This window comes from Carcharodon carcharias, chromosome 23 (assembly GCF_017639515.1).
Source record: "Carcharodon carcharias isolate sCarCar2 chromosome 23, sCarCar2.pri, whole genome shotgun sequence".
In the NCBI taxonomy this organism is placed as follows: Eukaryota; Metazoa; Chordata; class Chondrichthyes; order Lamniformes; family Lamnidae; genus Carcharodon; species Carcharodon carcharias.
In genome coordinates, this window is record NC_054489.1 from 44,439,057 (window position 1) to 44,464,870 (window position 25,814).

At 41.3% G+C, this 25,814-nt stretch overlaps 1 protein-coding gene across 5 annotated transcripts in view; it reads left to right on the forward strand.

Annotated features, from left to right (window-relative positions):
• The window catches only part of tanc2a (tetratricopeptide repeat, ankyrin repeat and coiled-coil containing 2a), a 920,169-nt gene that overhangs the window by 509,858 nt on the left and 384,497 nt on the right, over nt 1-25,814 (forward strand). Inside the window, exon 1 of one of the 5 annotated variants that reach the window (XM_041217625.1) lies at nt 5,543-5,616. The exons of the other annotated variants lie outside the window; for them this stretch is intronic. The gene's annotated coding sequence lies outside the window, so the exon portion shown is untranslated. Of the gene's footprint in view, nt 1-5,542; nt 5,617-25,814 lie in introns of those variants that run through there. 5 annotated transcript variants of the gene reach the window in all.

Genomic DNA, 25,814 nt, shown 5'->3' on the forward strand with positions numbered 1-25,814 from the left:
ATGATGAGCTGAATGGCTTCTTTCTGCACCATACCTTTGGTTCTATGGTCTCTCTCTTCACACACTCATGAGGCTTCTCAGCTTCACCTTGCGGTGTGGTCTTACATTTTTAAGCACTTTGCTCTGTCTCAGTTCAAATTGCAAAATTTCCAGTCAGTTAAAGTTGAAAAATCATATTTTAAAAAATAAAGGGGCAAAGCTTCATAACATCCTTAAACTGTTTTTGATCCATCTTTTGCCAAATATTGTTTTATTAAGCAAATTGCTCCTGTAATGAAGATTCAAAATTAGAAGAATTTGGGATAAATTATTAATCATCATTTGAAGTTACCAGTGAATTTTTTGCTTTTGTGAATAAAACTGATGAATGTCTATGAGCCATCTCAAGGGCATTTGACTGTCAGAACAAGTTATTGTAACCTTGAATAAATCAGTGCTGAGCTGGATGAATATCCAATTGGGAATATGACTATGTTGTTTGAAAATGTACTCTTAGCTGGTCAAACACGGTAGGATGCAGTAGTTTCTGGACTGGTTGGTGGAGTAGGTACCAATGTCATATGTAGAATATAATTGGATCACTGCTGAAATGTGAAGATTTGGAGATAATAGCCACATGATATTTTGGAGTTTCATTTATTACTTTGGGGCTTGGCAGTTGAGGAGTAAAATTAACTGCTGAGTTGTCCACCCCTAATGGGTTGAAGTCTATGATATAGTAGATTCTGCACATGATATTGGATGTTTTTAATGGCTATTTCTTATTCGTCGTTTATGATTTGACACAGAATTTTGGCATCAAACACTTGCAGATCAGGCTAAACATAACAAGAACAACTTAACATAAAAATGCCCGAGGTGCTTCACACGAGAGCTATAAAGCAAAATTAGGCACAACCAACATAAGGCAATAATAGGTCAGATGGTGAAAATCTTGCAAAAGAAGTTTTTAAGAAGCATCTTAAAGGAACAGAGATAGTTTTAGGGAGGGAATTCCTGGCCTGCAAAGATTGAACGATTAAAATTAGTGATGCTTGAAGAGGCCAGAAATGGGTAAGTACGGATATCTCGGAGGGTTGAGGGGCTGGAGGATATTACAGAGATAGAGAAGGGGTCATGAAGGGATTTGAAAACAAGGTAGCAAATTTTAATCACAGTGTTGCTTGACCTGGATCCAGTGTAGGTCAGTGAGCATGGGTGATAGATAAATGGGACAGTATGAGTAAGGACAAAGACAGCAGAGTTTTGAATGATCTAAGGTTTATGAAAGGCAGAGTGTGGGAGGCCAGCACCAAGAGTATGTTGGAATAATCAGGTCCACAGGTTAAAAAAGGCAAGAATGAGGGTTTCAGCAGCAGATTGGCCGAGTCGGGGGTGAAGTTTGACAATGTCCTCAAAATTATAGAACAAAGGTTTCTTCATTTTCCCTGTCAATGTGTCTTAACCCCAGACTTGTAAGGTCATGTATTACTACATCAATCTGACGTTGGATTCCCACACCAGCTATTCAGTTGATCACTGAATTGTTAGACTGTTGATTTGAAAATAAAATAAATATCTTGGAAAAAACTCCAATACGCTTAATGACCTAGTTTTGAAGTTATGTAGGTCAAACCAGCAGCAATTTTATGCGCACCAAGTTCCCACAAATGACACTAAAATGAATGAGCCTTAATCTAATTTTGTGTGGCAGTGATTGGAGAAGAAATATTGGCTAAATAAGCAGGAGAATTTATTCAACAGGAGAATATCTTCAACATCAACCTAAACCAGCAGAATAGAGTGTACTCTGATAAACATCTTGCGCAAAGGATGGCACCCCCAACAACTCTGCACTTAATAGAGTGCAGTGCTAAATTATGCAGAAATTTATGTGATGAATTTACATACACTAAGAGTTGCATTTAGGCAGTTCATATTCATACATTTTAGATTCTTGAAATAGAAAAGATTTTTATCCCTTCACTTGGCTGGATTTCAGCCAAGATGGCAAATGTGTATTGTTTGTGCTCTAACATACCATATATCAGCAGCATAATTCAAATTCACCTAAAAATTGACAGACCCACCAACCCTTGTGATTTTTGTGCCATGCAACATGCGGTTTCTTGGCTCTCTCTTGAGGATGATGTTTGTAAGCATCTTTTTGCTTCACCTTAATTGTCAAATAAAAACTGAAGCATTTCTAGGCAGCTTAAGAAAAGGTGAATATTAACAGTCTAATATTTATATCCACCTCCATCAAACCAGAATGGTCTTTCTCATCCAGGTTTTGTCCTGTAATCCAGTTTGCAATTCACAGGTAAACTTAACATCACTGATTGGTTGGCATTCAGTGAAATGTGCAGTGTTTTGGTTGCTTTTGTTCAGCATGTATATCCTTCATGTTTAACCATGCCCAAGCTAAGTTGAGTAGATTTTTCTTTTGATTTCTATGGAATAGACACACTCGCCCCACCCCCCATAGAGACATCTACCACTTCCAAATCCAGAGAATTTAAGTGCAGATTTGCAAAAAAAAAACTAGGCTTAGGAGTCTTCCTAATATCTATGAAGATACTGAACAATTAAAAGTTCACAGAGCAAATCCATCCAAGAGTATCATACCCATTTCGAGCATACTTTTTTTCAGAATCCCAGATTTGCCTTACAGTTCTATCCCAGAAATGAGCCAGATTGGCTGCTTCAACATCACAAAATGTCCAATTCCTACCAGAAAAATTTTGACATTTTTGCATTCAAGTGTGCTCAAAAACGATTAGTGATCATTTGACATCAAATCTTGTAATTTGGAAAAGTTTTTCATGCAGTCAGCAGCATTTTGCCATCTTTGACATCAAATGCCATCAAAGATATCAAATGCGCTCAAAGGTGTCAAATTCACCTAAAAATTGCCTGGACCACCAGATTCCCATCAGTTCTTAATTAATGAATTAATAAAATTAATTACAAAAACATCTGGAAAAACTCAGCAGGTCGGACAGCGTCTGCAGAGAGGAATACAGTTGACGTTTTGAGTCTGCGGATGCTGTCAGACCTGCTGAGTTTTTCTAGGTATTTTTGTTTTTGTTCTAGATTTCCAGCATCCGCAGTATTTTGCTTTTATCTTAATAAAATTAATTGCTGTCCTGGGAAGAAGATATGTGGGATGATCAGTAAGAGCCCTCAGTGTCTCTGGTGCCTCCCTCCCCCACCTCTAATCTTCTCTCGGAATTGCTTGGTGGTTCCCTTCCCCTGCCCCATCTCCTCCCAGCCGCCCAACCCCCCTTCCCCCTCCCCCAATGACTCACGACCCTCTCCTCTTCCCCACAGTCCCCCTGACAACTCTCCTTCCCCCAGTCTCAGGCCTACACTATGCCACCCCGCCATCCCACCACCACCACCAGTCTCGGGGCTTCTCCCACCCTTAAAGTTCGGGTCCATCACTTAAGTTGCCAGCCAGCCCTGTGACATGAGCGCTCCGAAGAGGGTAGGGGCAAAAAATGGGAGAAGAGGGGGGAAGAGAGAGTGGTTTTAAAAGGGGGGGGGGGAGGAGGAGGAGAGAGGGCAAGAGGAGAGGAAGATGGGGATGAAAATTGCTGCAATTGAGGTGGGGGGCAGGGGTGAGCTGCACTAGTTATAAGTTATGAAGAAAAATGTAAAACTAAATTGTCACAACAGAATAATTAACAGAGTTATCTTTTTCTAAAGTTATCTCAGTTTAGGCTTTAGGTTTGAAGCTATAGAAATTCAGAAATATGGAGGTCAAACTCTATGATCATTCCTGATGTCAGATTGCTTAAGATAAGTAATTTTGCTAATTGCAAATGTTTGAGCACTGTGGTTTGATGGCATCGATGACAATGATGTTGGTTGCTACTTGTGATGTGAAATGAAAGCTAAATGATTGCTTTTGAGGGCAAATGATGCTAAACGATTTTTTTTTTCAATTTATTCTTACACGGTATGTGGGTGTTGCTGGCAAGGCCAACATTTGTGACCTACCCCTAACTGCTCTTGAACTTAATGGCTTGCTGGGCCTTTTCAGAGGGCAGTAGAGAGTCAACAAGTTGCTATGGATCTGAAGTCACATGGAGGCCAGACCAAGTAAGGATGACAGATTTCCTTCTCTGAAGGACATTAGTGAACCAGATGGATTTTTATAACAATCGTTGTTAGATTCATGGTCACCATTTTTGAGACTAGTTTTCAATTCCAATTTAAATTCCACCAGCTGCCATGGTAAGATTTGAACCTGTGTCCCTAGAGCATTAGCCTGGGCCTCTATATTACTAGTCCAGTGACATTACTGTTCTGCCACCATCTCCCCAAATGACAGCTAAATGACTGCTTTTGAGCACAATTGATATCAAATGAGTGCAAATGATTGCCATTGAACGTAAATTATGTCAAAATTTTCTGGCAGCCCTGGAGTGCTATTATTCTGCCTTGCTAAAGTATAATGGTTGCAGAGTCTTCCACAGAGGATCAACTTCATTCTAATCACCAGGCATGTCATGTTGAGGACACTGCTTACCTCCCTCCATATTTCTAAAGGATGCAAGTTGCTAGATAATAAATGAGCATGAATTTGAATAAGTGCCCAGGACCACCTCTTGTATGGCACTGTGAGCAGCGCAACATAATTTCAAATGTTTTTATATAACATTCGAGCTCGTTCCAGATTATTCTTATTCTATACCTTTCCTTTTGCACTCAAAAGAGAGGGAAAAATGCACGCATCGCAGCCTGCTAAATACTTGTACTTTTGGTGAGCTATTACGTCAACAGATGAAGATTCTTTAAGGTAAACTGTTGATGTCCAATGTTTTCCTTACTGAATGTTACTGTTTCAAAAAGTGGAGGAGGAATTACATTCCACTTATTCCAAATCTATCCCTTGGTATTTTAAAGGAGTGCATAGAATTTGCCAACATCTAATTCTTGGATGTTTTTATTATTGCAGTTGGTGCTGACTTATCAGATATGACATTCTTTTAGTTGATATGTCTGACTGTTAGAAAGCAAAGAGTGGTCTTATCACTTTGAATGGATTTTCAGTTTATTACCATGCCATATCAAATAATGACAGCCAGATTGGGACGCAGAATCATTGCAAATCAGAGCTTAGATTTTAAAATGTATCAGAGGAGGGAAGGTGCCACATTCAACAAAAGCAGCTGTGGCTGGTTTAATGACAAAGCTTGGATTTGCTGCAGTGTAGCATATAGTAGAATTGCTGCAGACCGCCAGTTAATTACTGCTGGGAGAACAGCAGATGGAGATAGTGCAGTCTTGCTGGAAGCAAGACATTCAGAGACAGTTGGAGTTTGTGGCGCTATATTAGGATTTCACACCACCGTGACTCTAAATCAAGTATGAATGTGGTGCAAAAATCCTAGCATAGCAAGGCAGTATTTAAAGCAGGCTGTCACTCTTTAGCCTTTGCCAGAGCAACGTCAACAGTTAAAATCTTTTACGGTACCCACGAGAGAGAAAAGCAGTTTTTTTTAGGGTAGTATGCACTCGTGGGATTTGATTGTGCTCCAGTGATTGAACCTTACAGCAGTTACCAGCCTGTCACCTGTGGATGTGCATTGATGCTGGAAGAAGCTAAGAGATTGCTGCAGTTGTAGGGTGAGCATAGTGAATTCATTATTGGAAAGATGAGAAGTACGATACAGTTGTATTATATGTTAAGTGTAGAGTGTTGCCTGGTTTATGCAAAAGTATTGACAAATTAAATACCTGTTTTAACCTGATACTTAACCATTTTGATGCTTTGATTTTTAATGCTCTATCAATTGTATTAAAAACAGGAAATGTTGAAATAATACAGCAGGTTTTCAACATCTGAGTTAAAAAAACATAGGTTTTCATGTAAATCCTTCATGAGAGCCCTTGTTTTCACTTTTCAGATCTTGACGGACTTATTTTCAGCATTTTCTATTTTTGTTGCAGATCTGCAGTGTCTTTTATCCCAATGAAGAGGTTTCGCTAAGATTGATTTGTTTAAATTCAGTACATATAACACTGTTTTAAAATTGTTTCCTGCAATAATCTAGAATAGTCAGTACCTCATATCAGTGTGTTAGTACTAGTTGCAGAAAATCTTGGCATGGGTCTTTTCACCTTATTCCTCCTATGAAAAAGTGCAAAGACACATTCATCTTGGGGCATTGAACTCACTCATACAAAGAAGATACTGTGTTGCAGCTATCAGTAGCAAGATTTCTATCGCTAATGCAGGAAAATTAAAAATGCCTTTTGGTGCATACCCAACTGAGAGTTCAGGCATACTGGATCAGGCAGACATTCTTGTAATGAACTGTAGAACTTACAGTTGTAATTTCCAAATGAAAATCACTTTTCACTGGCATTAACCAGCAAAGTTTGCCAAATGACACTAATGCATGAAAGTATGTTTGATGAACTGGCTGATGGAATGCCATTAGTTACATGAACAAATATTAATTGTGTTTAACGTGTCGAATTCTAACCACAATATGCATGGGCTGTAGTTAACAATGGCTTGCACCTACTCAGAAGTCTGCATTTTAGTTTTAATTGTCACAATTCCTATCTTCCATTGATTGTTGTCACTTTAGGTCGGTTTTAATTTATTGTTTACCTGATAACTGCATAGATGGCCCAGTTTTAACCCCTTCATGTTAGTAGCCCTTGCCCGAGGTAGGTGAGGTTCTCACTGAGTTGCAAAGATCAGGGTTGGAGTCGTAATTCAAACACCATTTTAACCGCATGATTTGCATAAGGTAAGCATTGCACCTCGAGAAACTGACGTGGGGTGGCTCCATGGAATGGGCAAGACAACTATGTGTGTCCAACTTTTTAATTTTTCAAAGTGTTGTGGGCCAAAAGGAGCAGAAGTGTTTTCCCCTTGCTTTACAAGAAACCTTCTGGAAACCTCTCCTCCCTTGGGCTTCACTTACATTTCGGCATCTTGATCAGTTCACAGCAGTTCCTCCATCGCTAACCTTATCTTGGGACTGTTTCTTTGAGGTCCCAAAGGTGTGGCCTGTTGCCACGTGATTGCCCACTTTCAGCCACCGGCCTCCACATTATTTCCATTGGATTCAGGTAAGATCTAGGCTTGGATTATGGTAACCGGGCCTGGGAGTTAAATTAGACCGGGCCTCAGGTCAGCATGTTGGAGTGAGCCTGCCAACCCAATGCTGAAATCTTGCTCCAAGTTCAAATCAAGGGTTTATTTTGTCTTTATCAAGCACATGCCTTTCATATTCTGATCATTTGAGGCCAATAGTTGAATTTTACAATATTAAGTCTTAAACTCTGTTAAGATATCTGACTTTTTTTGTTTACTGAAGATTGCATTTTGACATTACTGTGTGATTGCTGGTTTCTATCTGTAAATATATTGAGCAGTTTGTGTTAACAAGTAGCACTGCATGAATTAAGTTTCTCATTTCTAACTGCTGCATATTTCCATCACCATGAATAACGCAAATACAGCTTATGATGCTGAGTAAGTTAGTTGATACTTTATCCATATGCTTTCTAATTTCTTCGTTTTACTTTTCTGAGTTTAGGTCAAAAGATCAGATGAAATGAACTGTAGGGAAATAGCTATGTTTTTCATTGTGACAATGAAATGGAATTGATTTGGACTTAACTCAATTTGTCATAAATTACACATCAGCATGATTCTTACTAGTTTCCCCCCCTTCCCTTCCCACTGCCACAAGGGCAACTAAATATCATTCATTCAGTCTTGAGTGGGAGCATTGACTGCTCTCCAGCTTACCAGCTTTATCAATAAGTTTTGGGTTCAGTCAGCAAAATAATTTAGGAACAATGGGTGAATACACTTTAAATAATAGACAACAAAGCTGCCTTGACAAAGTATAATTGCCTGGATTTTGCTGCACTAATAACAATGAGGCTGCTGGCACTCATTGTCATTATTAGGTAAAACTGACAACTTCTGACATCAATAAATGCTCAGTTAAATACGGAAAATCAGAAGTTGCTGTCAGAAGTACCCCACTACACTGAGTTTTTGTTTTCATGATGGAATGCGGACAGAAATAACTGTTAAGGCAGGAAGTTAAACTAATTATCCACTCAAATCACTCTAAAGACTGAAGAAAACGTTAGTCTTGTTCAATCAGGAGTAACTGAATTTGTAACTGTGTGAATGGAAGTTTTTTTGAAATATTTTTGGGGAATATTGTGTTATTCTGTGAAGAAGGATGTGTGTGTGCAAATGATTTAATTAAGCTGGGAAGGATGATTAGAAACCAGGTTGTGTGGGGAGGGGATTGACAAGATGAAAGGATAGAGGCATTAGGTTTGAGGTACAAATGAATAGGTTAGATCTAAAGTTTGCATTTTTAGATAAGTTGCAATTTGTTTGAATATCAAATGGAAGTCAGCGATGACGAGAAACATATTTGCATCTTAGGTATTGACCCAAAAGCAGAGACAACATAGAAACATGAAAGATTTTATGTTTGGAAGGATTTGAGTTTCAAAGAGGTGTGAGAACAATGGAACCTGAGATGAAAGGGGGAAAAATGTTTGGAGTTACTGTGGAGAGTTTAGGGTAGCTGTAGTTGGCTGTTAGCCAGTAGCCCACATATACAGCTATGTGAGGAAGGTCTCCTGGAAACAGCTCTAGGCTGGGAGGAGATGCAGTTTGAATCAGCTATCCTGTTATGCCAGAAAAGCCTTGGACTGCAATAAGCAGTCTTGTTCTGAAGTTTTGGATTTCCATAACAGGGGAGAGAGTTTAAGAGGTCAGGTGGCATGCCTTTATTAAAGCTACAGCAGTTTGTCTTGGGTAGTATTTCTGGATTTTTATAGCTAAATATCTACCGGGAGTGTTGCCTGGAAGGTGTTTACTTGTGGGTCTGACCAAGTAGAGAGTCTTTTTGGGGAAATATTTTGTAGGACTAATTTTAACTGTGTAACTGTAACCTTGTACGCTTAAGTTTTCTTTTATTCTTGTTAATAAAACTTTTATTTTTTAAGATCCCCATACTGTTACTGGATGTCTTGTGGCTGAGATCAGCACACTTCCTTCTCGTTTTCAGAATACAGAAAAAAGGGTATGGCCCATAAACCATGCTTCCCTCTGGGATTTGGTTTGCGCGGCAAATAACATTGGCTGTGATCATAACAATAACTGTGTAGTAAATCATAATTACTGCTGAATAGCCCATCTACCTCTGAAAAATTAATTTTACAAGTGTGGAATCTCATTTCCTCAGAAGAACATAAATGTTGCTGATTTTTGTTTCTTAAAAAACTAAAGCTTTTATGTTTTTAAATTTAAGTTTCTCTCTTAATCCCATTTGTATATTCTGACCTTTTTTTCTTTCTGCGCTTCATTTTTTTATTTCCTGTTTTGCCAACTGTTAGGGTCCCTCAAGCTAATTGATTGATCAGCCCCCCTGCTGTTTGCCTTTCTCATAGACACTACGGATTCTGTGTAGAAGCTGTTGAATTCAAACTGATAGCAGGAAACAAGAATTCTGTGCTTTGCAGCCCACTAAACCTTTGTAGACAGCTTTTCTCAATGTGAATGCCAAGTGCTGTTCCTTTGCCAGTGACTGCAAAACGCAGGCAATGTTAGCCGCCTTCTTCCCTTTTACACCATAACTGCAACTTTAGAGCATTGACATTTTCAGTGTTGACCTTAATTATGGATTTGTTATTTCGGGTGTCAATTATCAGATTGAAATCAAAAGGCTTATGTTGCTTGGAATGATTGTGAACAAAATTTGACTCCAGTAGTTGGATGTTTAAATTCCACTGCTGCGCGCATTCTCCTGTTTGGTTAATATGTTGCCTGTACCTCTCAGTAAATAGGAAAACTTTTATTTCCAGGTCCTTTCTTTTCACTGTGCTCTATGTTAATCGGATCATTTTGAAGTTGTGTTGATGGTAGTTACGGAACAGTCAATGGCTTATACTATTTCAGTCTCGCAGTTATTTCTGGTGTTTCAAAAAGGGATGAAATAACAATGTGCATGCTTTGCTGATCAGAATTAGCACAAAATTAGACAATGCAATTTGAAGGTGCTGATGAAAGCCACACTAATATTTAAGTGCAAGGGCTTCATGGACCTACCCAAGTCTCATGTTCCAACTCTGAATATTATCTTTGGGGTGAGCTTTCTAGGATTTTAAGTATTATTTTCATTTCGCTTCACTAGTTTTCAGTTTCTGTCCTTTTACATTCTTTTCTTTTCGCCCTTTAATTGGGACTGCTTTTTTGGCTATGTTGTTTCCCTGTTTCAAATTACTTTCTTGTTGGTGCTTATTGTTGTATCATCCCACAAAGTAGCACAATATCATCCCACCCCTTCCAAAAAAAGCCCCGAATCTTTGGTGTAATACTGATGTATTGTTTTGTTATGCAGGTCAAGGTTTGATGCCTCATCTATGCTCAGTAAGCAAATCTCAGTTTCAGATGCTTATGGATGCTATGGATGGCTTCAAGAAATAGCAGCTCAAACCCTAGACTTAGAAAGTGGTGCAGTGGCTTTTGACATTTTTTTTGCAGACTGGTATAGTTGTATGAGAACTGTTTTAATTGAAAGTATTCTTGACAGACAGGTAAAGAAATTGCTGAAATATTCTAAGAATAAAATGAGGCATGTGCTATGATCAGGATGGCTTAGATACTTTAAAGATATTTACTGAACAAATCATGCCAAAGCTCAGCTCAGCCACAACCTTTTTGTTGACACTTGCTGTGATTATCTTATAGAATCCTCTCTTTCAAGTAATATTTATGCCACAGGCTACTGCTGAGGTCCATTTCATAAACCTAGGCCTTTTTGGGTCAACCTAGCTGTACTGCAGATATTAGATACAGTCCTATTCTAGAAACATAGTTAATTATTATAAGCCCCAGCTACAAGTCAAGTAGGAGCCAATATAATTTGGGGCATTGCTCCAGGCAGTCCAATTTATGGCTTTTCTTGCCTTCAGCTAGGTTTGCAATACTCAGAAGTTTAATTTCCTCTGCCGAAAGTATTGTTGATATTTAAGAATTTGAGTCACCTTTGCATTAACACTTCCTGACCGTTTATGAAACTAGATCAGCTACATTGGACCAGCCAGTAGTGTACCCCCAAAAATGTCCTTTTCCCAACTAGTAAGAATCAGTTAGGTCTTGGCCCTGGGCTTAACATATTGTACAGACGGATAATGAATTGCAGAGTGATCTTGTTTAACAGCTGCCTTTAAAGTTGACACTGGTAACAGTTATACCGCTGACACGATGAGATTATCTACAAGGAGCTAGTCCCAGTGCACAACAATCTCCTCTTCTTCTTAAGCAGTCCCTTGGGATTGAAGGTGACTTGCTTCCACTCTGGTTCGATGGGCTCTGAAATGGCTGATAAGTCCAATGTACGATCTGCAGACTCAGCAGCAGGTGGGGGAGGTGGTGCTTGAAGTGTTAGTTAGATAAGTTGTAATGAGGTTTGTGTGCTATTTCCGAAGCCTTCACTTCACCTATGCAGGTGGAGTTTAAAACTTCTGCCATGTTGAATTTGGTGGCAGGAGAGCATTTAATCAGGGGTGTGGATCCCTGCTGATTACCTGCCTCCATCCCAATTAAGTCAACGGCGGGACTGCTCGTGGACAGCATTCCCACCCTGCTGCCAGTTGAGGCCCTTTAGTGGGAAGTAATGCCTTTAAGAGCCTCATCCTGCCGCCTTTGGGCTGGGGGAAGGTCTCACCATGTGGGAAGCATATGCGAGCTAGCTTGAGGGCTTTTAGCAGGAATCCGTTGTTCAAAGGCACTCAGTGTGTCATTGAGGGACCTGGCATCAGGAAGTGGGGGCTGGACCCTGTGATAACTACCCCCACCCCACCCCACCATGCTAGCAGCCCCTAGCTGCTAATCCTGGCCTTGCTGCTGTACCCACCCCACCGGCCCTTACGCTGAAGCCTCCCATCATGGTCCTTACTGTTGAGCCTGCCCCCCACCCCCTGGTTCTTGCTGCTGGCCTGCCCCCCCACCGGCCTTTGCTGCTGACCCTCCTCCCCTGCAACCCCCTCCTCACCCCAGCGTGGGATCCAGCCTTGGGCGGCAATAATTTTCAATACCTCTCTGGCCACAGGAGAGGTGCCAGAGGACTGGAGGACAGCCAATATGGTACTGTTTTCAAGAAAGGAGGAAGGGATAAACCAGGGAACTATAGGCCAGCCAGTCTAACCTCAGTGGTGGGGAAACTATTGGAAGCAATTCTGAGGGACAGAATTAATCTACACTTGGAGAGGCAGGGATTGATCAAGGACAGTCAGCATGGTTTTGTTAAGGGGAGGTCATGTCTGACCAATTTGATTGAATTTTTCAAAGAGGTGACCAGGTGTTTAGATGAGGGCAATGCATTTGACGTAGTCTACTTGGGCTGCAGCAAAGCTTTTGATAAGGTCCTGCATGGGAGACTGATAACGAAGGTAAGAGCCCATGGGATCCAAGGCAATTTGGCAAATTGGATCCAGAATTGGCTGAGTAGCAGGAAGCAGAGGGTGATGGTCGAGGAGTGTTTTTGTGACTAGATGCCTGTGTCCAGTGGGGTTCCACAAGGATTAGTGTTGGGTCCCTTGCTGTTTGTGGTATATTTAAACGATTTAGACTTGAATGTAGGAGGGTTAATCATTAAGTTCGCAGATGACATGAAAATTGGTGGGGTGGTAAATAATGAGGAGGATAGCCTTAGATTACAGGAGGATATAAACAGGCTAGTCAGATGGGCTGATCAGTGGTAAATGGAACTTAATCCGGTTAAGTGTGAGGTGATGCACTTGGGCAGGACAAACAAGGCACGGGAATACACGATGAATGATAGGACCCTGGGAAGTACCAAGGATCAGAGGGACCTTAGTGTACATGTCCACCGGTCCCTTAAGGTAGCAGGACAGGTAGATAAGGTGGTTAAGAAGGCAAATGGGATACTTGCCTTTATTAGCCAAGGCATGGAATATAAAAGGAAGGAGGTTATGCTGGAACTGTACAAAAGGCTGGTTATGCCACAGCTAGAGCATTGCGGGCAATTCTGGAATCTGCATTATAGGAAGCTTGTGATTGCACTAGAGAGAGTGCAGAGGAGATTTACCAGGATGTTGTCTGGGCTGGAGAGTTTTAGTTATGAGGAGAGATTGGATAGACTGGGGTTATTTTTCTTGGAACAAAGGAGATTGAGGGGGGACATGATTGAGGTGTATAAAATTATCAGGTCATAGATAGGGTAGACAGGAAGGAACTTTTCCCCTTGGTGGAGGGATCAATAACCAGGGGGCATAGATTTAAGGTAAGGGGCAGGAGGTTTAGAGGGGATGTGAGGAAGAATTTCTTCACCAAGAGGGTGGTGGGAATCTGGAACTCTTTGTCTGAAAGGGTGGTAGAGGCAGATACCCTCATAACAATTAAGAAGTATTTGGATGTGCACTTGCGATGCCATGACATAGAAGGCTATGGGCCTCGTGCTGGAAAATGGGATTAGAATAGTTAGGCACTGGTTTGACCAGCACAGACTTGATGGGCTGAAGGGCTTTTTTCTGTTCTGTAGACCTCTGTGACTCTATGGTTGTCATACCAGCAGCAGCCCTTGTCTTCCTGATGGTGCTGCCGTTGAATCGAGCTGAGTGGCCTGAAGATCTGGGTGGGCGGGACCTGGGGCCTTGATCCCAAGGAAGGCCTGGCGCTATCGAGTTAGTGTCTAAGTGGCATTTAATTCGCCGGGCCTTTCTTGAAAGAGAGGAAGCAGGGCTCTCACCGGCTCTGCAGTTGTCAGGCGAGGCCTCTGCTGCCCCCTTTAAATGCTGCTCTCTGTGTTCCCAACGAAGTATCTCGATGTGTTTGATGCCTTCCTGAATGTACCTTCTTCATTTTGGTTGGTCACAAGCCAGGGACTCCCATGCGTCAGCGGAGATGTTTGATCTCTTCAGAGGTGCTTTGAGGAGATTCCTGAAGAGTTTCCATTGTCCCCCTGGGAGTGTCTTGCCACAACTGAGTTCTGAGTAGAACATTTACTCCGGGAGCCTGGTTTCAGGCAGAACAACATATCCTGTCCAGGAGAACTGGTTTTGAGTGATTAGTGCCTTGATGCTGGACATGTTGGCTTGGGAGAGGACATTGCTGTTGGACCGCCTTTCTTGTCCCCAGGTTTGAAGGATCTTGTGAAGGCACCACTGGTGGTATTTCTCCAGTGCTTTAAGGTGCCTGCTGAAAATTGTCCAAGTCTCTGAAGCATATAGGAGCACAGGGATCACTGATATCCAGTAAACCATAACCTTAGCATCAGGTTTGAGATCCTGGTTCTCGAATATTCTTTTCCTCAGTCCGCTGAAGACTGAACTGGCACATTTGAGCCGATAATGAATTTAGCCATCTGCACCTGCCTTCCTTGAAAGGAGGCTCCCAACATATGGAAAATGCAGTCTATCTGGTACATCAGAAAGCCAGTATGTGTGTGATTGGTGGACATTATGGTAGTACAGTAGGAGGTAGAGGGAAGTGATTGTTCCATTTTGTTTTGTCTGGATGTGAATGTGCTCATGTCTGCATCATATTTCTGCTGTTTTAGCATTTAGCTGGTATAGGTGCTACAGCTGCACATGTTCTTAGCTGTTTTGAAATTGCCTTCATGAGCAAAGATCACCTGGGGATAGCTCAGGATCTTTTCCAGGAGACAGGGCTATTTTTGTAACCCCTGTAGGGATTGATAACTTTTTTAAAAAAAATACTTGAATTTCATTGATGGAAGTGATGGAAAGATCACACTACAAGATTTCAGGTTTAAAGACTTTTACTGTAATAAACAAACTAAAAACCACATTGTCTAAACGCTACTCTGTAGGCAATTTATACTCTAATCTACAGGAAAGATCCCCCATTTAACTTTTAAAACAACCAAAAGTCCCCTTCCACGTTTATACTTTCCTTAAATAGACATTTCCTTATGTCTGTTCCTTATTCTCCAGGAACCAGTCCAAAGCTTTTCTCAGCTGCCAGTAGCTTGCTTCCTTTTTTGTTTCCAGCCGGATAACTTCTAATCCCCAAACTGACTTTCACGATGAGGGGCAAATTGGAGATTCCTCTGAGCCAAGATAAGTGAATCTTCCAATATTTTTGAAATGCTCACGAATTTGGTCTCTTCAATCTGAAGTGTCACATGGTGACCAATGGAGTAAACATTTTCTCTGTTTAAGGTGCATGCTAGCTGCCTCTATCTTTCTGATCTCTCTCTCCCCAGATTCTTGCACATTGACCTCTCTGTGAGATTCAGGGATAAGTTAAGAAGATTCTGTAAGTTGATACTACAATGGCTTTCTATGGCCTGGTCCCCCCAACATACCATCCTGCTCTCATGCCCACATGTCCGTCCTTGGCCTGCTGCATTGTTCCAGTGAAGCCCAACGCAAACTGGAGGAACAGTACCTCATCTCCTGATTAGGCACTTCACAGCCTTCCAGACTTAATATTAAGTTCAACATGAACTCTCTCCTCTGTCTCCATCCCCTTTTTATCCCTTTTTTCAAAATTCGTTTTTATTTTTCATCCACTTCTTTTTATTTTTATTCATTTTTATTTTCATTCATTTATTCATTGTTTTATCCCCCTTTTTTGCACCCTCCATTTTAGATCCCTCCCCCACCCCACCCCCACAGGGGCCATCTGTTACTTGTTCATGTTGTTCTCTTCAGAGTCTTGTCCTGCTATTACCCTTGTCCTGCTATTATCACATTCTGCTTTCTTACCTTGATGCCACAATCAACACCTTTTTAGCCCTTACAACTACCATTAATACTCCCTTTGTGCATTTGTTTATGACATCTTTGTCAATCCTTTAACCCACCTATTGCTAGCTTTCTATCCAGCTTCACCTGTTCCACCCCCCCCCCCCACCCCCCCACCCCTTAAACAGTATAAATTTCACCACATTTCTACTTCCCTGTAGCTCTGGAGAAGAGCCATATGGATTCGAAACGTCAACTCTGTATCTCTCTCCACAGATGCTGTCAGACCTGCTGAGTTTTCCCAGCATGTTCTGTTTTTTTGTTTCAAATTTCCAGCATCTGGAGCATTTTGCTTTTATCTTAGTAGTCCAGACACCCAGGGTAATACTCTGAGGACCCAATTTCTAATCCAACCACAGCAAATGGTGAAATTTGAATTTAATAGCAAACCTGGAATTAGAAGTCTCTTGATGACCATGAAACCATTGTCAATTGTCGTAAAAACCCATCTGGTTCTCTAATGTCCTTTAGGGAAGGAAATCTGTCGCCCTTACCTGGTCTGGCCTATATGTGACTCCAGACCCACAGCAATGTGTTTGACTCCTAAATGCCCTCTGAAATGGGCTAGCAAGCCAGTGAGATCTCAAGGGAAGTTAGGGATGGGCAATAAATGCTGGCCTAGCCAGCACCATTCCTCCTTCCACCCCCCCCAACACGAGTGAACAAAAAAAGCGCAATCCAAGGGGCCAGAAAGTGTTTTTTTTTTTAAACTTACTTTAAACAGTAATTGCACTTTAAAAGGTGTCAGTGAGCTGCCTTCTTGAATGACTGCATTCCATCTAGTGCAGGTACACTCACAGTGTTGTTGGGCAGGGACTTCCAGGATTTTGACCTAGCAACGGTGAAGGAACAATGATATCATTCCAAGTCAGGATAGCGTGAGGCTTGGAAGGGAACTTGCAGGTGGTGGTGTTCTCATGCATCTGCTGCCCTTGTCTTCCCTGGTGGTAGAAGTTACGGGTTTGAAAGGTGCTGTCAAAGGAGGCTTGTCGAGTTGCTGCAGTGCATCTTGTATAATGGCACACACTGCTGCCTCATTGAGTCGGTGGCAGAGAGAGTAGATGTTGAAGGTGGTGGATGGGGTGCCAATCAAACGGGCTATTTGTGTTGGATGAGCTTCTTGAGTGTTGCTGGAGCTGCACTCGTCCAAGCAAGTGGAGAGTTCCATCACACTCTTGACTTGTGCCTTGTTAATAGTGGACAGGATTTGGGAAGTCAGGAGGTGAGTTACTTATTGCAGAGCTCCCAGCCTCTGACTTGCTCTTGTAGTCACGGTATTTATGTGGCTGGTCCAGTTCAGTTTCTGGTCAATGGTAAGTCCCAGGAGGTTGATAGTGGGGTTTCAGTGATGGTAATGCCATCAAATGTCAAGGAGAGATGGTGAGATTCTCTCTTCCAGCAGACTTAAAAGATGTGCCATGAAGGTTCTTTCCAAGGGCTGTTTGAAGGATCCTTCATGGTTCAACAATGCTGTTGACATGAAGAATGTGTTTTCATGACTTCTATCAGGGAATAATTCTTGGCCTTTAAGAGCTCCGAGCCACAGAGCAGCATGGTCCCTTTTTGATTGCGTATGTGCTTCTGGGTTTCTGTCCAAAATTTTGATAGCTGTAACCTTACGTATTCTTGCTGGCATCTTTGCTTTGCAATAGGCATGTGCCACTTCAGTTTTCATTGTCACTGTGGAGATAATCCTGTTGAAGATACAATAGACAACAAAAAACAGTCATTTGTATTGTGAATGCAAAAGGGGTCACACAGAGTTGTCATAAATGGACTGCAGAGTAAATGGTGAAAGTTCTTCCAGGTAATTCTGTTTTTGTTTTGGATTTCCAGCATCCGCAGTTTTTTTGTTTTTATCTCGGTGAAAGTTGGGAATTTGATTAGCGTGGAGCTCTCTGCTAAGTACTGATTGTGTAGGCCTCAAATTGAAATTTAGTTTACCATTTAGAATGTAGCTTCAAAAACTGTAAAATAAATTATAAATGAGTCAACAATTAACAGAAACTGTAAGTGAATAGTAATAATTATGAAGAGGAAGCTAAATGAGCACATACAATTTGTGTATGGCTAGTAAAGCTGTATAAAAGTAAACTTGCCTCATGACATGGAATGTGGTTGCACAGAGCTGTTAATGAACAGTGTATTGTAAACAGAGTGTAAAGTGGTAATTTGGTATGATTGAGAATTGGTGCTCTGTTTTGCCTCCAATATTTGTAGTTCATGTAAGCTTGAGGCAATAAGTGTTTCACATTTTGTCCAGTGTTTTAGTGCTTAGTGCGTAATAGGAACTGCATCAGACTAAAAAGTAGATATAATTAATATAGACTAAGGTATGCAGAGCAGATTGTATTTCTGAACTATAGTGTGTGTAACTTTGTGGACAATGAGACTGTTTTGAGCGAACACACCTGCAGTAGATATCTCCTCCTTGAATCTCTCCAGCTCAGAGTTATTGGAGTTCTCCAATACATAGACAGAGGATGGGAGAGAAGTAACAACTTTTTGCTCCAGATCTTGGTCATACCTTGGAGAGAGATGCGGGATCAGAATGTGGTTGATGTGACTCATAGTGTACAGAATAAGGGAAAGCCAACTGAGATTGGAGAATGAGGGTCTGCTGAAACTGATGCAATGTAATAGACGCAATGCACATGATACCATGTGAGGAGAAGGAGGAAAACTATTAGGACAGTCAGAATGTTGACCTTGGTGCATAAGGATGTCCAAAGGAAGAGGAGGCAAAGTGTTATGTGGAGTTGTTGGAGATTCATCAATTCAAGGGCCAGATAGCATCCTTTGTAAGCAGGATTGAGAGTTCCCTATGGTATGCTTTCTATCTAGGATATCTCAAGCCAGCTTGAAAGGATATTGGAGAGGGAGGAAAAGGATCCAATTGTTGCAGTTAATGTTGGGACCATCAACATCGGAAAGAAAAGACAAGAGGGCCTGTTTGGCAAGTACCAGGTGCCAGCAAATAAATTAAAGCACATGACGTCACAAGTTACAATGAATATTCGAGCTACTGATTAGGATAAGCAGATTGGGGAGGTGAACACATGTGTAAAGGAATGGTATGGGGAAGAAAGGCTCCATTTTATGGGACATTGGCACCAGTACTGGGAAAGGAGGGAACTGTACCGTTCGAATGAGCTCCACCTGAACTGCGCTGGAATAAGGGTCCTAGCAGAGAGGATAAATAGGGTGGTCATGAAGACTTAAAATTAGTAAATGGGGAGAATGGAGGAGTTCTCAGGTTGGAAAAGTAGTATAAATAATCATTTTAGCATAAATAAAATATAGGAAAGTAAAGTCATGGTCAGAAATTGTGCTTGAGGCAATGCAAATAAAGGAAAAATTGATAACATATAAAGTAATCATTACCAGGAGAGAGAAATAAGAAGCATGCGAGTAAAACATTAGAACAAAAGATTAGGGTGTCTGCCCTAAGCATTCTTTGTACAAGTGCCTGGGCTGGATTAAACGTTCCCTCAGTGACAGGTTTGAAGGTGGCTCATTAAATCCATTAGGCAATTAATGCCCACTTAATTGTCTCATCCACCCAACTGCCTGCATTTACCCGGCGGCAGGAGAAGCTTACAGCAAGCGACTAGCCTGGCAGATTTCCCTGTGCCGGCTGGTGGTGGGCAGTGGGGAGAAGGTCCCTCCTTAGCAGGAACCCTGCGTCCATTGGAAGGGCCTCCCAAGGTTTTACTGGCTCCCAGGTTGCCCTTCCCCATAGTCTCTAGACCCCCCAGGACGGTCAGGACTGGGATCTACATACACCAGCTTATGAGCTCGATGGGCAAGGTAGGAAAAATAGTAGAGAGAGAGAAGTAGCCTTAATGAGTAAGCACAAAATCACTTCAGTGATAAGATAGGATGGATGGACATGTGGCAGATGAAGACGAATGCAAAGAAATGTGAAGTGATTAATTTTGGTAGGAAGAATATGGAGAGACAATATAAAATAAAGGGTACAATTCTAAAAGGGGTGCAGGAGCAGGGGGACCTGGGTGTAAATGCGCATAAGTCATTGAAGGTGGCAGGACAGGTTGAGAGAGCATTTAAAAAAGCTTAAGTATCCAAGGCTTTATAGGCTTTAAGTATCCAAGGCTGCAGGAGTATAAGGAGGTTATATTGAACTTGCATAAGACACTAATTCAGCGTCAGCTGGAGTATTGCATCCAGTGCAGGGTGCCATACTTTAGGTAGGATGTGGAGGTATTGGAGAGAGTGCAGAAAAGATTCATTAGAATGGTTCCAGGGATGAGGAACTTCAGTTATGAAGATAGATTGGAGAGTTAGGATTGTTGTCCTTCAAGAAAAGAAGGCTGAGAAGAGTTTTGATGAAGGCATTCAAAATCGTGAGGTCTAGACAGAGTAATGGGGAGACACTGGCCCCACTCGCAAAAGGATCGCGAATGAGAGGTTAAAGACTTAAAATATTTGGCAAAAGAAGCAAAAGTGGTGTGTGTGTATGTGGTGGAAGCAGGCTCAATCAAAGTATTCAAAAGGGAACCTGAAAAAGAAGATAAAAGCAAAAAATTGCGGATGCTGGAAATCCAAAACAAACAGAAATACCTGGAAAAACTCAGCAGGTCTGGCAGCATTTGCAGAGAGAAACACAGTTAATGTTTCGAGTCTGAATGACCCTTCAACGGAACTAAGTAAAAATAGAAGAGAGGTGAAATATAAGCTGGTTTAAGGGGGGGAGGGACAAGTAGAGCTGGATAGAGGGCCAGTGATAGGTGGAGATAACCAAAAGATGTCAGAGACAAAAGGACAAAGAGGTGTTGAAGGTGGTGATATTATCTAAGGAATGTGCTAATCAAGGGTAGAAAGCAGGACAAGCAAGGTACAGATAGCCCTAGTGGGGGTGGGGTGGGTGAAGGAATCGAAATAGGCTAAAAGGTAGAGATAAAACAATGGATGGGAATACATTTAAAAATAATGGAAATAGGTGGGAAAAGAAAAATCTATATAAATTATTGGGAAAAAAAGGGGGGGATCGGAAAGGGGGTGGGGATGGAGGAGAGAGTTCATGATCTAAAATTGTTGAACTCAATATTCAGTCTGGAAGGCTGTAAAGTGCCTAGTTGGAAGATGAGGTGCTGTTCCTTCAGTTTGCGTTGAGCTTCACTGGAGCAATGCAGCAGGCCAAGGACGGACATGTGGGCATGAGAGCAGGTTGGAGTGTTGAAATGGCAAGTGACAGGGAGGTCTGGGTAATGCTTGCAGACAGACCGAAGGTGTTCTGCAAAGCGGTCACCCAGTCTGCGTTTGGTCTCTCCAATGTAGAGGAAACCACATTGGGAGCATTGAGTGCAGTAGACTAAATTGAGGGAAGTGCAAGTGAAATGCTGCTTCACTTGAAAGGAGTGTTTGGGCCCTTGGACGGTGAAGAGAGGGGAAGTGAAGGGGCAGGTGTTGCACCTTCTGCGCTTGCATGGGAAGTTTCCATGGGAGGGAGTTGAGGTGTAGGGGGTGATGGAGTAGTGGACCAGCGTGTCCCGGAGGGAACAATCCCTGCAGAATGCCGCCGGCGGGGGGTGAAGGGAAGATATGTTTGGTGATGGCATCATGCTGGAGTTGGCGGAAATGGCGGAGGATGATCCTTTGAATGCGGAGGCTGGTGGGGTGATAAGTGAGGACAAGGGGGACCCTATCACGTTTCTTGGAGGGAGAGGAAGGTGTGAGGGCGGATGTGTGGGAGATGGGCCGGACACAGTTGAGGGCCCTGTCACCCACCGTGTGTGGAAAACCTTGGTTAAAGAAGAAGGAAGACATGAAGAAAGCGGCATCATCAGAACAGATGCGATGGAGGCGAAGGAACTGAGAGAATGGGATGGAGTCCTCACAGGAAGTGGGGTGTGAGGAGCTGTAGTCAAGGTAGCTATGGGAGTCGGTAGGCTTGTAATGGATATTGATGGACAGTTTATCACCAGAAATTGAGACAGAGAGGTCAAGGAAGGGAAGGGAAGTGTCAGAGATGGACCTTCACATGTCCCTGGTACCAGCTGTAAAGTGGTGCACTGTATAAATACAGAGACTAGATTAGCACTTAGTAAAGGCAGAGTGGTTTTAATGAAGGATGTTAACTTTCGTATAGATTGGGAGAAGCAGGCGAACCAATGCATTCACTATCTCTGCAGCTACCTCTTTTCAGACCTGAGGATTCAGACCATCAGGTCCAGCAGATTGTCAGCCTTTAGTTTTCCCAGTACTTTTTCTCTAATGATAATGATGTCAATTTTTGACACTGGTTATGCTTATTCCGGCTCCATGTTTAGTGCAGATTGATCCCATGAGATCCCTCCTGAAGGATTTAGCTCAGGTTCGGAGAAAGGGACACAAATCAGTTCCCAAAAAATGGCTTAATTTGGCATTGGGATGAAAACCATGTTGTGCATATATAATTATATTTAAATATGTATGATTAAATTTATATATCCCCAAATAAATGGACGGCGATGAATATTTGCCATTTCAAATTATTTTCAGATTTTATTGCTGTTCTGTTAAAATTTTGTCCCTGATGCAAAATAGCTATAAATGTAATGAAAAATTCAAACTGTTTTCTAATGTCTGTCGGTAAACTAGGGAGCCATTTAGCTCAGTTGGCTAGCATTTGGCTCGGGTTAGTGCCAACAGCACAGGTTCAATTCCTGTTACGGCTGAGGTAGACTCTGAACCTGCTTCCTCACCCTGACCCTGAGAGTGAAAGGCAATGGCAAAACAGCACTGACAAAAACTGCAAAGAAAAATGACTCAGCGTGAAGCATCAGTAGATTGTGAGCCAAGGACCTGCCTCCAGGCAGAGCACGCATGAAGGAAGGAAGTAACTCAATTTAATTTGCAGAACAATTCATCAAACTATAATAAGTGTGCTATACTAGTATTAACAGAGAAGCCATTTGCATGGTATTAATGCACCAGAGATGAAGCCTGTAACTGATATTGTTCAAAGTTTGACAGAAGGCATTATATCACTAAATATAAAGTTGACATGTTTAATCTTTGTGCCCTATTTGTAGACTCCCAGTATCTGATGTATGCTGCCCTTTGCTCCACCATTGATGGTTGCTTTTTCAACTGTTTAGGCCCCACACTCAGGAATTCCCTCCCTCAGCCAATTTGCATCTCTAGCTCCAAAACCCTCCTTACCCCCATCTCTTTGACTAAACTTTTGTTCATTACTCCTTTGACTTCATTTTTTCCCCTATACCTCTCTGAAGTACCTTGGAGCTCTGAAATAAAATAAATGTTGGTCTTTGTTTATACAGTATTTGAACTTATTCATGACTTTGAAACTATATATAAAAAAAACATGAGTGTACTGCATTTAGTTGGTGCACCCTAAAATCATTTAATTCCATCTGAAAGACGCTTATATTCTGCTTTACCTCAATTTATTTTAAACTTATTTTCTTGGAGATAGTGTTTTACTGATTACTTGGATGGGAGAAAGGAAGATGATGAAACATGAGGCTTGTTCCTGGAAGGAAATTGTACCAATTATATGCTACAAGAATTTAACCCCTCTCATACCAAAACATTCTCCTTAAGTTTGTTTTGGGGATAGAATTAAAACTGTTTTCATGTTCTTCCATGCAAGATTTTACTGGCTGATGACAATAGTTAACGGACAGGACAGTGCTTATAATCCAATACTATTTTTGTTAAAGCTGCCTGATTGCAAACTTTGTCAATGAAATGAGAAAGAGAAGGTGTAACTGAAGGTTTAATCTAGCTAGACACCCTCGCGCAAGAAGAAGAGGAGGATGGGAAATGGCAAAGTTAGATTTTTAAAAACGGGAATAAAATAGTTTGCAGTGGGGAGGACTGTCTGATAGACAGACAGATTTGCATTTGCATAGTGCCTTTCACAACCTCAGGAAAACATTTTCCACCCAATGATGTACTTTTGCAATGTAGTCACTGTTGTAAGATAGGGAACCAATTTGTGCACAGCAAGCTCCCACTAATAGTAATGTGAAAATAACCAGAAAATCTGTTTTTGTGATGTTGATTGAAGGAAAATATTGACTATCGTGGATAGCTCTATTGCTATTCTCCAAAATAGTGCTACATTTAACATCCACCTGAGGGGGCAGATGGTTTACTGGCTCATCTGAAAGATGGCACCTTTGGCAGTGCAGCATTTCCTTAGTACTGATTGACAGGGTAATGAACTGGAATGTCACCCTACAATTTTTGTGCTCAACTCCTGGAGTGGGGCTTGAGCCCAAAACCTTCTGATTAAGAGACAAGAGTGCTAACAACTGACATCTGTTTGAGAACAATGCTTATGAGAGTAATTTGCAATTAGGTGTGTTTGCACTATATACAAATTTTTCCTCAGGCACTTTGATTAAGCTGTAGTTAATAGTTTGTTTATATCCTGATTCAGGGCAGTATGAAAGCCTGTCAGCATATATTCTGTATGAAGGGATATTCCTCCATAACATATTATGGGAGAGGATATCACAGCATACACTATTGTGTTTTCACCTGAGACCCACACATCTCTAATTTGAAGCTAGGAGCACTGACCGTGTTCTGGGTTGGGAATCTTGATTGATTTTTCTCTGTTTGCAGGGGCTGAAAGGATAACTGTACAATATCCACTAGTATATGATTAAGATTAGTTAATTCAACTCAGACCAGTATTCAAACTGGAGATCTTCCTGGTCTGTATGGCTCATTGCTACACCATGTGATACGTTTACCACTGAGCCAATAGGAGAAATCAGTTTCATGGCTTTATTTCTGTTTTGATTCTGTTCTAATTAAATTGTTAACTGCATAAAAGTAGACTTGCATTAAAGTGTTGTTGTTTAAATTGAATTTCCTCTGAACAGAAATTTCCCTCTATCCTTATAGTACGTCAAGTACTGTAATTGTCTAACCTTAAAGCTTTAAATCAGCCTTGCGTGACTGCAACAAGCTGTAAAAATATGTGCCTTCATTATGAATACATTCAGCAACTTGAAGTGATTTTATACTTGACTTTTGTATAGTTGAGTATAAGTAAGTGAGTAATTTATTTGCTATGTAAAATGCCATGAATCAGGATTACCCTTAGAAGATTCAGTTTTCTGCCTCTCCAATTTACTTGCCTCGGTTCCTGTCTTTTACAAAATATTGAAAAACTCTACAATCTACAGATTATCTGCAGAAATATCACATCAGTGATTTTGATATTCCTTTCAGTATACTACATGGATTGGGAATACTCAAGTATTCTTAATATGAATGGTGCATTGGCATTCTGTGCTTCAACTGGTTTCAACTATTTTCCTTTTGCTTCATATAGCCAGTGTAATTTAGTAATTTTACCCCTCCTCCTGAAATACAGCTGAAATTTAAAATATACTCTTCTTCAAATCCGCACATGAAATCCTATGTGTGGCATGATCTGTTTTTGTTGTTGTTGTCATGAACTATGGAAAGAAGAGACCAAACTTACAGATGCCATAGAATGCCTGCAAATATCCTTAGCCTGAGTCGACATGGGGAGGTACAAGGAGTAAATGCACATCTGTGCTGTGCTGCACATTGTGTTTTGATTATTATGGAATTGTTAGTTTAAACTGACTTACAACATTAAACAGGACCGGTTTCTGTAGGCATCCCATCAAGTTATACAATTCCCTACTTCTTGGGTCAAACTTATGTTCCATTTGTGCCATGTAGTGCTTTAGTATGCTCAAAACTGCCCATAGCTTGCATAGAGGATTGTTTTGAAAGATATCCTTAAATTTGCAGTTATGTCAAATTCTGTTTCATTCAGAAACAAAGATATTGGCCAGGATCTTCCAGGCAGCAGTGCACAATAATTTTCCCGAACTGACACTACTGCGCATTTCTTCTGGGATCTGCTAATCTCGGCTGTCAAAGAAATGAACAGCATGGCATTCCCGGGGAACTCTGTTGGAGTAGAATAGTGTTGGGGAAGGGAGGACACAGCCAATTTTTTATGGCCTAGCTGCTGTATGCTGGCATGGACTGAAAGGTCCAGTTTTTCAATG